Below are 10,272 nucleotides of genomic sequence, written 5' to 3'. Positions count from 1 at the left end.
TGTTATGCATATTTTACACAAGGAAAGAAAGGAGTGCCAGTTGCCTGGAGTAACAATAGTGATAACAAGAACAATAGTAATAATGTGTTGACGTGGATGCAGAGAGGTCAGAGCCCTTACACACTGCTGGTGGGACTATAAAGCAGTGTAGCTGCTTTGGAAATCATTTTGGCCAGTTCCTTAAATTTTTTTAATGTTTTTTACTTATTTTTGAGAGACAGCACTAGCAGGGGAGGGTCAGAGAGAGAGGGAGATACAGAATCCGAAGCAGGCTCCAGGCTCTGAGCTAGCTGTCAGCACAGAGCCCGATGCGGGGCTCAAACCCATGAACCGTGAGATCATGACCTGAGCCGAAGCTGGACACTCAACCAACTGAGCCACCCAGCCACCCCTAAAATTTACCATCTAACCAGCTCAGTGGCATGAAGTACACTCACACTGGTGTGCAGTCATCACCACTGTCCATCTCCTGAACTTTGCCATCCTAAACCGAAACCACATACCCATGATCTGAAAGCTCCCTGTCCCCGCTCCCTCCAGCCCCTGGAGGCCACCATTCCACTTAGTCTCCATGAACTTGACTCCCCAACATATCTCACATAAATGGCATCATGCTACATTTGTTCTTTTATGACTGGCTTATTTCACTTAGCACATGCCCTCCATCCATGTTGTAGCATGTGTCAGATATTCCTTCTTTTTAAGGCTGGCTAATATTCCGTGGCATGTACACACCACATCTGTTTATCCATTTATCTGTTGATGGGCATTTGGTTCGCCTCCACCTTTTGGCTATTAGAATAATGTTGTTATGAACATGGGGGTACAAATATCTATTTGGGTCCCCGCTTTAGGCTTTTTTTATTGGTGCACACACCCAGGTTTGGAATTGCTGGATCATCTGGTCATTCTGTTTAAATTTTATGAGACTTGGTGCCACTTTTACAGGGCAGTGGCCACCCACTTAAGGACCCTTGACCCCCAAAGTTCCTACCTTACACTTGTGTTGGGCTGTTTAGCTTTAAGAGGATTTTCCTTTGTATGGAAACCACTCATCAACCATGTTTTATTTTATTTTATTTTATTAAATGTTTTTAATGTTTATTTATGTGTGAAAGGGAAAGAGAGAGAGAGAAGCAGAGAGAGGGACACACAGAATCTGAAGCAGCCTCCAGGCCCTGAGCTGTCAGCACAAAGCTTGACGCGGGGCTCAAACCCCATGAACTGCAAGATCATGACCGTGGCCAAAGCGAGATCACGGCGCCCCGCTGATCAACCGTGTTTTAAGATGGTTTTATTTGCAATATCCTTTCATTATTTAGAAAGGAGAAAGGAACGTCCCCTGAAGGACCCAGGTTTAGAGGACAGCACTAAACAGTGAGCAGCAGGGGAACTGATTCGTTCCTTCCCTGCGCTCTCCCTGCGCAGTCAGTGTTCTCCTGGCTAAAGGCTGTCGTGGCCCTGAGCAAGCCCTGAGCTCTTGGGGACCATGAGCAGCTAGCGTTTCAGTGGTTGTAGGTCACTGATCTGTTGGCTTCACTACACCTGTATAAAACAGTATCCCGGGTAACATTTTAAAACACCCAGCCCCAAACAAAACAAAATAATAAATAAAAATATTAAAAAAGAAGAAAAATTAAAAAATAAAGAAAAATAAAGAAAAAACTAAAAAAAAAACAAAAAAAACCCAAAAACCACCCAGCCCATTGCACTGATAGCACAGAGCCTGCTTGGGATTCTCTCTCTCCCTCTCTCTGTCTCTGTCTCTGTCTCTGTCTCTGTCTCTATCCCTCCCCTGCTCATGTGCACACACACACACTCTCTCTCTCTCTCTCTAAATAAATAATCTTTTAAAAATACATAAATAAAACACCCAGCACTGTCCTTAGAACCCAGAGAAATGGGTCAGCTGGTTTTCAAAGCAGGAGGTTCCAGGGAACCCAGCCTTGCCAGAAAAGTAGGTTCTGGTTAAAAGTAAAATGTAAGGGGGAACCTGGGTGGCTAAGTCGGTTAAGCGTCCTACCTTTGATCTCAGCTCAGTTCATGATCTTATGGTTTGTGAGATCGAGCCCCATATCACGCTCTGTGCTGACAATGTGGAGCCTGCTGGGATTCTCTTTGTCCCTCTCCTGCTCACACTCTCATACTCTCTCTCTGTCTCAAAATAAATAAAGAAAATTTTAAAATATTATTTAAAAAAGTAAAACATAGGCACTCTTCACCCTGGGTACTCTTAACTCACCCCCCTTCCTCCTCTTGTGAGCCTGGGAAGTGGTCTGACAGAGCTAATAATTTCTTAGGGATAGTATGGTGCTACGGGGATTGAGCGGCGAAAAAGTCATACATGGTAATGATCCAATACCAGTAATGCTAACAGCCATTATTGTAAAAACCACCTTTGCAGAATGCCCTCTGAGGCAATATGCTGTGCACCGGAGTCAGGGTGACCAGGTGCCCCGGTTTTCCTGAGACCAGGGGGGTTTCCCAGGACACCAGGTGTCTGATGCTAAAGCCAGGAAAGGCCCACACACATTGGTCATCTGAATCCAGTTTCCCTGGGTGCTGGGGTGGCTCAGTCAGTTGAGCATCCGACTCTTGATTTTGGCTCAGGTCATGATCTCATAGTTTGTGAGTTTGATCCTTACACCGGTCAGGGATGGTGCAGTGCCTGCTTGGGAGTCTGTCTCTCTCTCTCTAAATAAATTAATTAAAAGTAAATAAATACATAAATAAATCCAGTCTCCTGCCTGTGAGCTGTGACCTTGGCTGGTTATCCTACTTCTCTGTTCCCCAGAGATACTATCCTTGGATATCAGGTTTCAAGGATCAAGTAAAACATCTGGAAAGCATTAAGCTCAGGACATGGCATATATTAACTACAAATAAATGTTAGGTATCATTAGCTAAACGTCTGTCTAATTTAACTTTGTAAGTTTTGTTTGTTCTTTTGGGGAGATAGCAGTTTTTATTTATTTAAATGTATAGCCCATCTACATCCACAGATTTATGTAACAAAAGCCAAATAAACAGCAGCACTGCTAGAGAAGAATATATTAAAACCACATAGTAGGAGAGAGAAAGAATGAGCCCCAAATGCAGGCTAATATGTACGTAGAGGTGTATGTTCAGTGGGCCTGGATTACGAGGCAGTGGCCATAATTTACTTGGTGCTGGGAACCAGTTTTCAGATGACTCTTTCCCTTCCCTGCTTAGTACAGAGTCCGAGAGGTGCTTCGGTGGTTCAGTCAGTTAAGAGTCAGAATCTTTTTTTTTTTAATGTTTTATTTATTTTTGATACAGAGAGAGACAGAGCATGAGAGGGGGAGGGGCAGAGAGAGAAGGAGACACAGAATCTGAAATGGGAAAGAGAAAGCCCTAAGTGTACTTACAGGTCGGGGTCTACACATGCACAGACTCCCCTGTCCCTTCCCACCTCCTAGAAACCAGAAGCAAAGGTACTCAGGGAAGGAAACTCAGAATGGCCTAGTTGAAGCAACCTGCCCTTTCTAGGACAATCTCACCAAGATTCTGTGAAACACAGGGCCTGTGAGACTTGGGAAGTAGAACTTGCGCTCCTGGGATGGGTAAGGGGCCGGGGGGGGGGGGGGGGGGGGGGGGGGGGGGGGGGGGGGGGGGGGGGGGGGGGGGGGGGGGGGGGGGGGGGGGGGCAGGGCCACACGGCTGTGGCATGTGAGAAGGCCGGCACCGGGCTGTACCCGACCAGATCCCGGAGTCTTTCCTTTGCCATTAGTCTGACCTGGCATCTGGCCTTCAGGTCCACTTCTTCGGGGTTTGCCTTCTCAGGGGTATTGCTTTCTTAAAAATGCAAATCAGGTTCCCTCTCCTACCTGTGCTCAGATCTGAACCAGGGCTCACCTGTACAGCATCCCTAACCTTCACCTGCCTCCTTTTCCACCTCTGCCACTGGGTTCCAGCCATCCTGAGCTTTTCCAAGTGGCTTAGGTGTGCTGCTCCCCCCACTTCCCTCTCCCATCAGTCTTCTCCTCCCCGCACCCACGCCCGCGCCTCCATCCATGAGTGGCCAGATGCTCGAATGGATCTCAAAACTTTAGTGCTTAACACAAAGTTGTTTTCAAAATCTCCTAACAATCTGTATTGAAATTTCTAGTAGTTGTGTGATAGTAGTGGGGGCAGGGGCTGCGGCTTCCACGAGTGGCCTCCAAGGTCACCCCCGGGCACTGACAGGCTGTCAGCACATCAGGAAAGAGCCCTGGATGATCAGATGAGGGAGATTTTCATGGGTCAGCACACGTTTTTGCTCACATTTCACTGGCTAGAACTCAGTCATCTGGCCATACTTAATGGCAAAGGAGTCTGTGCAACATTCTAGCTGTGTTCCCGGCAAGTAAGAAATGGGTTTTTGTGAATGCTGCCACATACCCCCTTGAGGTGTCAGCCCAAGTCACTTGCACAGAAAGTATTTCCTAACTCGTTATGACCAGGTCGAGTTGCTCCTTGTGGGCCGAACCACTACACTTAGAGCCCAATCCTTTTATAACCCGTAGTTAAGGTAAGGTACAATAATGGTTTATTTACACATTTTTCTGTGTAAGGATGTATATTAGTTTCCTATTGCTTCTGTAAAGAACTGCCATAAGTTTAGTGGCTTAAAACAATATAAATTAGGGGCGCCTGGGTGGCTCAGTTGGTTAAGCATCCGAGTTCGGCTCAGGTCATGATCTCATAGTTCGTTGGTTCAAGCCCCACATCAGGCTCTGTGCTAACTGCTATCTCAGAGCCTGGAGCCTCCTTCGGATTCTGTGTCTCTTTCTCTCTCTGCCCCTCCACTGTTCACACTCTGTCTCTCTCTGTCTCTCAAAAGTATATATAAATGTAAAAAACAAAAACAATATAAATTTATTTTATTACAGTTCTAGTGGTCAGAGGCCTGAAGTGAGTCTTACTGGGGTTAAGGTCAAGTTAAGGTGCATTCTGCACTCTTTTCTCGAGGCCTATCTAGGGGAATCTGGTTTTTATTTTTATTTTTGTTTGTTTGTTTGGTTTGGTTTTACCTTTTTCAGCTTTAGGGGCTTCCTTGGCTCACAACCCCTTCCATTGTCAAAGGCAGCAATCACAGCCCTCCAACCGCCTTCCTCCTCTGACTCTGACCCCCCGTCCTCCCTCTTATAAGGACCCTTGTGATTACAGTGGGGCCCACCTGGATAATCTGGGATAGACTCCCCATCTCAAAATCTTTAGTCACATCTGCACAGTTCCATTTGCCACTGCACAGTAACATATTCACGGAGTCCAGGGATTAGACCATAGGTGTCTCTGGAGGGCCATTAGCTCGACCACCACGGACTGTTAGGCTGCATAAGGACTGTCGCCACTCTTTGTTGCTATGCGGCCTGAGAAGCAGTCCCAGCCCTGGGCCACTGTAGACGTTCTTCGGTGTGTGAGATGATGGAGTGGGTAGGGCTATAGCCTCCCAACGTGAGCCCCTGGTTGTGGCAAACCTGCTCATCTCTCTCTCCCCATGAGGTCTGGGCTGGCTCATGGCCAGCAGCCTGTTTGTCATGGTTCCTACTTCCCCATATAATGTGGTTTACAGAGAATTCATAGGGCATTTGGCCTTCATGTTCCAAGGCAAATTTTTAAGAATCAACTTTATTGACGCATAATCTACATATGATTCATCCATCCATCTTAAGTGTTCATTGAGTTTTGACAAATGTATACCCCCCATGCAACCACCACCATAATCAATATACGGTGTATGTGTTCAGATCTGTTATCTGAACCTATAGTTTTGTCCAAGACAAATTTTAATCATAGTTACCTAGGTACTATTTTATTAAAAACAATGCACTTCCCCCTATGCATTATATTGTATCCACCTCCCCAAACTACATCCTTAGCACAAAGGCAAGAAGGGGGTGAACAGATGAAAACTCTGAGCTGGCCAGGGTCACTGAGGATCCTCCTCAGGCTCACAGTGGTCCCCTGGCTGCCTCTAGACCAGCCTCCGTCCCCGTGAGGAGGGAAAACAATGGCCCTGTTCACCTGAGTCAGGAAGCCCGTGGGCAGAAGTGAGGGAATCAGGTGAGCTGGCATTTCCATTGTGACCACAAAGTTGAAAACTATCACCCACCTGCACTGGAAGCGTGGTGATTGTGCCACGTCAACACACAGATCGCAGTTACGATTACAGAGAAAGAACTAGATCAAATACAAGATACAACCTAGAACTTTTCTTTTTCTTTTTTAATTTTTTTTTAAATTTATTTTTGATACAGAGAGAGACAGAACATGAGAGGGGAAGGGACAGAGAGAGAAGGAGACACAGAACCAGAAGCAGGCTCCAGGCTCTGAGCTGTCAGCACAGAGCCCGACGCGGGGCTTGAACCCAGAACATGAGATCTAACCTGAGCCGAAGTCGGAGGCCCAGCCGACTGAGCCACCCAGGCGCCCCCTAGAACTTTTCTTGAGGTAAAATTCACATAACACAGAATTAGTCCTTTCAGAATGTACGATACAGTGACATTGAGTACACCCAGTGTTGTGCAACTACCGCCTCTGACTCCTAGAACATTTTCAGCTTCCCAATGGAGGCCTTGTACCCATTAGCAGCAGTCTCTACCTAACCCCCCATATTCTGCTCCCCGCACCCCAGACCTAAGCAACCACCAGTCTGGTTTCTGGCTCTATTCTGGATGTCTCATCTAGTGACCTTATGTGCCTGGCTTCTTTCACTTGGCATAATGTAGCATATCCATATTTCATTCCTTTTCATGGCTGAGTAATATTCCAATGTCTGGATATCCATGGTTCTGCTGATGGACCACAGCATAGAATTGCCTTGTTTTTAATTTGAGCACCCCTGAGATGATTTCTGTCTCCAGAACTTAATTCCAATGTCATTCCTAAGGGTCCATGTGCTGAGCCTTCTCATACATGTTCTCATGCAGTATACTACTTTTGTACAGAGGGATCATCCCCTGCTTCGGCCATGCAGGATCTGAGGCACAGAAGGATAAAGCTTCTGGATCCAGGTGGAAATATAAACCCAGGGTTCATCCCGCTTCCCCTGAGCTGGTGTCTCTGAATGCGGGTAACTGAAAGCAAAGTCCATGTGGAAAGCAATTCCTTGGGGAAGATTTCAGTATAGTCTAGACTAATCCAGACAACCCTTGACCTTTGTGTCCTTCCACTGGTGGTTCTGAATACCCTCCGTGAGCCTCTCTCTCCCGGCAGGCAGCCAGCATGCCCAGCGCATGGCTCTCCTCACGTCCCTCCTTGATGCCCTCTCATTACTTTTAATTGCATCTGAGCCTCTCTAGCATCTTGTATTTTGATTCAGGGCATTTCTCTGCCTCCCACTGATCCAGCACAGCACTTCCTTTTCTCAGAGCTCCCCAAAGTAGTGCCCCCAGAAAATGGAGTTGGTCTTCCCTAATGAATTCATCTCTATAATGAAGAGTATAATATCCAAGCTCCAGTATATTTACATAGCAATCCCCATACAAAAGCAACATTACAAAGGGAAGATTTTTAAAAGAATGTCATCTCAAAACTCCATTTCCTATAGTGCTAAGAACACTATGGGAATTACCCTGACAAGAAGACAAAACCGACTTCCAGGGATGCTGGGTTAGAGACAATAGCTACACCAGCCCCATTAATCTTTAAAGTCAATGGAGCATAAAACTGCTTTTCTCTACTTACAAGCAGGCATCATCTTACAGAGAGGAGAAGAAAAAATTACCATTTAAGTCTAGAGAAATCCTTAAGCCCTCCCATAATTTTTATTCCCCCTGCAATACTCCAGTACGTAGCATCAGAATGAAAATGAGAATCACTGTCTTTGGGGGGAATGGCTTCCAATCCTCAGCAGTAAGTGCGCGAAGAGCCCTCCACAACGGTGGAGGAGGAAGGCTGCCAGTCTGGAAAGGCTCTCTCTGTCACTAAAACCTGCAAAACTGGCTGTGGTGACATACCAGGGGACTTGGGAGCCTCTGGGCTGATTTCAAAAGGCTTCAAATAAGGGCAGGTCAGAGTAGACAGGAGGCAGAATTCAAGGGTAAATTCAAGCAAGTAATGCCTTCAGGGTACATTTTACTTAGTGGGCTGCAAGGGGGAACATTTATCATTAATATATTAGCTGTTTCCCTGGGGGATTCACGGGACTTGAGCCAGGCCTCTGTTAGTAAATCATTGGACCTAATCCCACATTTGTGTAATGCCTGACAAAGCCTGTTCCCATTATCTCATTTGATCCTGAAAACAATCCTCAGAGGGAGGCAGGGCAGGGATTATTTTTTCCATTTTCCAAGTGAAAACACTTGTAAACTGATTTGCCAGGAGCCACACACCCAGGATGTGGCAGGAACGAGAGACTTCAATCTAGATCTTTGTACAACCTGTGTGGGGTTCTTGTAACACCACAGGACAGACCGATCAAAATATTCCCAGCCCCGCCCAGTCCTCACGACCGGCAGCTAGGAGCTCACCAGGACACAGCGGTTTGTTCACGCTGCCCACACACCTCTGTCCTAAGGAAGATATACAGCCTTGGCTGGCAAACCCTCTGGGAGAAAAAAAATCGTTTCATATTGTCTCCCTACACCAAAGACCAAAATTAATCCCAGATGGATCTGAAAATAACAGCAAACAAAAAAGACATTTAAAAAAACACTAAGGAAAACAGAACTCAATATTAAATAACTTTCTGGAGATAAGAAGACTAAATTTAGCCTTGTGTTAAAAGACTGAAGGAAGGGGATTTTGTAGATTTGGGGGCATTAAAATCCGTTAAGTTTTAGTCAGAAAAACATGGTTAAAGGGCCAAAAACCCCTGCAGAAATAGAGCAAAATGTGAAAAAAAGGGCTAACTTCTGCTATGTAGGGGAGTCATGCAAATACTAAGAAAAGCTCAAGATGAAAAACTTCCTAGGAAAGAGACAATTCACTAAAAAAAGGAAGTATAGTTGGTTAACAAACATTTAGAAAACTGCTCTACTTAAATAAAAATCAAAGATATGAAAACACAAAGGAAACGTCAATCTAGGAAATCAGAAAAAAATTTTTTTTAGCTTTTAATACTCAACACTGACTTGGGAGGGTAAATGTACTCAACCCTTGTAAAGTAATTTTCTGCATTTATCAGAAACCTTAAAATATCATTTGACCTAAAATTCCACTCCTGGGAATATGGTCTTAGGAAAGAATCATCAATGCGAAAAAGTTTTACTCAAAGAAATGTTAGTCACGCACAGAAATGTTAGTCACTCACTGACGCTGGTGAAATTTGGCAAACAGCAAACGCTAAAGAATTGTTAAATAATTTATGGAACAGCCACTTGATGGAAACTTATGTAATCATTATAGGTTTTCAAAGTGCATGCAATAACACCACACCATTTATGGTGTAATGAGAAGTGGAAAAGCACATACACTGTATGTGGTTGTTGGTAAAATACACTCTGATGGAGAAAGGCTGGAAAGGAAACATTTAAAAAAAAATATATGAACATGTTTGAGTCCTATAATTGAGAGAGATTTTTCCACCGTCCTATATTTCTATTTGATTTTTTTTTTTAATGAACAAAATCAACTTTTCTTTAGCCATGCGGCGGCGTGTCCTCTCCCAAATTCCCTGAGGACTTGAGGACAAGACGGAGCGGAAGTCTTAGAGACCCTACTCCGAGACGATACCGCACTTCTTTTCAACGTCTCCGCCGCACCCCAATTACCCCCTCCATTCCCCTCCCCCAGCTCTGCGAACCCGACGGTCGGTGGAGCCTGCCCCTCCCCCCCACAACAGGTCCCAGTGACTGCGGGTGCGCGGGGGAGGAGCAGGGCGGGCCCAAGCGTTGCTGACACGTGGGGAGCGAGGAAGCGTCGGAGGAGGAGGGGTTGGGTGTGTGGGTGGGTGTGTCCGCGAGTGGGAGAAACCAACCCAGACAGCCTCACAGCCTGCATTTTCCTCGTGTTGTTTACCGGGCGGAGAAAGTACGCAGCTCTCCCAACAACCGAGAGCCCCTCCTAGGTAGGTACCGAGAGCAAACACCAGCAGGCTCCGGCCGCGGCCCTGCGCTACCCGCGACGACCAGCAACCCGTCCCTTGCTCGCGCGTCCCCCCCGTCCCGGCGCGGTGGTAGGGCCCGGCGGCGACGTCACCCATTGTTTACAAATCAACCGGAGCCGGTAGGATTCCGGCTCCCGCGGCTGCAGGCGCGCGGCGCGAGTGCCTGGCAGGCTCCCGTTTCCGCGTCCGCCCCGGCCCCGGCCCCCGCTTCGGCCTCAGCA

The sequence above is a fragment of the Suricata suricatta genome, chromosome 2 (assembly GCF_006229205.1).
Source record: "Suricata suricatta isolate VVHF042 chromosome 2, meerkat_22Aug2017_6uvM2_HiC, whole genome shotgun sequence".
In the NCBI taxonomy this organism is placed as follows: domain Eukaryota; kingdom Metazoa; phylum Chordata; class Mammalia; order Carnivora; family Herpestidae; genus Suricata; species Suricata suricatta.
This window is presented reverse-complemented; position numbering follows the sequence as displayed.